This window comes from Panulirus ornatus, chromosome 61 (genome assembly GCF_036320965.1).
Source record: "Panulirus ornatus isolate Po-2019 chromosome 61, ASM3632096v1, whole genome shotgun sequence".
Taxonomy (NCBI): Eukaryota; Metazoa; Arthropoda; class Malacostraca; order Decapoda; family Palinuridae; genus Panulirus; species Panulirus ornatus.
In genome coordinates, this window is record NC_092284.1 from 10,592,108 (window position 1) to 10,593,831 (window position 1,724).

General features: G+C 27.1%; 1 long non-coding RNA gene across 1 annotated transcript; it reads right to left on the reverse strand.

Moving 5' to 3' along the window:
• Positions 1-973: 973 nt before the first annotated feature.
• Positions 974-1,459, reverse strand: LOC139767512 (uncharacterized). The gene is made up of 3 exons (XR_011717145.1): positions 1,410-1,459; positions 1,217-1,288; positions 974-1,065 (listed from the first exon to the last, which is right to left on the reverse strand). It is a non-coding gene; the product is annotated as an uncharacterized lncRNA (long non-coding RNA).
• Positions 1,460-1,724: the final 265 nt, after the last annotated feature.

The window sequence follows — 1,724 nt, forward strand, 5'->3', positions numbered from 1 at the left end:
GGGTCGTCCCGGAGCATCAAAGGCCAGGCATCTTCCACGTACTTACCTGAAACAGAAAAATAAAATTAAATTTTAGGCAAATTTTTACAAAAAAATTTGAAAAATTCTATTTTCGATTTTTTATGAATTTTTATGAACCATTTTATCTGTTCCCAAAAATAATTTGATTATTGGAATGAGGACATTTGACTGAATTTTTACCTGATGTTTGAAGATGATAATTTAATAACTTGATCAAACATGGTCTTCCTGGATCATCCCCCATGTCTCCCTGAAATATAAAAATTTAAAAATCTTAAGCAAATTTTTACAAGAAAATTTTAATTTTTCTTTGATTTTTATGTAAATTGTAGAGTATTGGAATGAGGACATTTGACTGAATTTTTACCTGATGTCTGAAGATGATAATTTAAGAACTTGATCAAACATGGTCTTCCTGGAGCATCCCCCATGTCTCCCTGAAATATAATCAAAATTTAAAAATTTTAAGCAAATTTTTACAAGAAAATTCTAATTTTTCTGTAAATTTTTATGTAAATTGTAGAGTATTGGAATGGGGACATTTGACTGAATTTTTACCTGATGTCTGAAGATGATAATTTAAGAAGATCAAACATGGTCTTCCCGGAGCATTAAGGGCGTCTCCCACGTCCTTACCTAAAATAGAAATTAAAATCTAAAAAATTTTAAGCAAATTTTTACAAAAATTAAAAATCTTTAATTTTTGTCTAAATTTTAGATTATTGGAATGAGGACATTTGACTAAATTTTTACCTGATTTTTGAAGATGATAATTTAATAACTTGATAAAACAGTGTCTTCCTGGAGCATTAAGGCCAGGTATCTCCCACGTCATTACCTGAAATATAAATCAAAATAAAATTCAAAAAAATTTAAGCAAATTTTTACAAAAATAAAATTTTTAAATTTTTGTCTAAATTTTAGATTATTGGAATGAGGACATTTGACTGAATCTTTACCTGATTTTTGAAGATGAAAATTTAAAAACTTGATAAAATACGGTCTTCCAGGAGCATTAAGGCCAGGTATCTCCTACGTCATTAACTGAAATAGAAAAATAATTAAAATTTTTGAAAAATTTTTACAAAAAAATTCAATACTAAAAAATTCTAATTTCGATTTTTTCTAAACCATTTTGAACCTTCCCAACACAATTTTAGATCACTGGAATGAGGACATTTGACTGAATCTTTACCTGATTTTTGAAGATGACAATTTAATAACTTGATCAAACAGGATCTTCCTGGAGCATCCCCCATGTCTTTCCCTGAAATATAAATTAAAATTTAAAAATTTTAAGCAGATTTTTACAGAAAAATTTTAATAAAAATCTTTAATTTGTATCTAAATTGTAGATTACTGGAATGGACATTTGACTGAATTTTTACCTGATGTTTGAAGATGAAACTTTAAATAACTTGATAAAACACGATCTTCTATCACGTCTTTCCCTGAAACAGAAAAAATGAAATTTAAATTTCAAACAAGATTTTTACAAAAAAAAAAAAATTACTCAAAAAAAATCCAACTTAGATTTTTTTTGGAACCATTTTGCACGTTTCCCAGAACAATTTCAACATACATGAATGATCAAATATGACTGAATTTTTACCTGAATCTTTACCTGATTTTTGAACAAGATAAATTAAAAACTTGACCCAAAAGGGCATTATTATTTACTAGATCCTATTGGAAATAAGTTA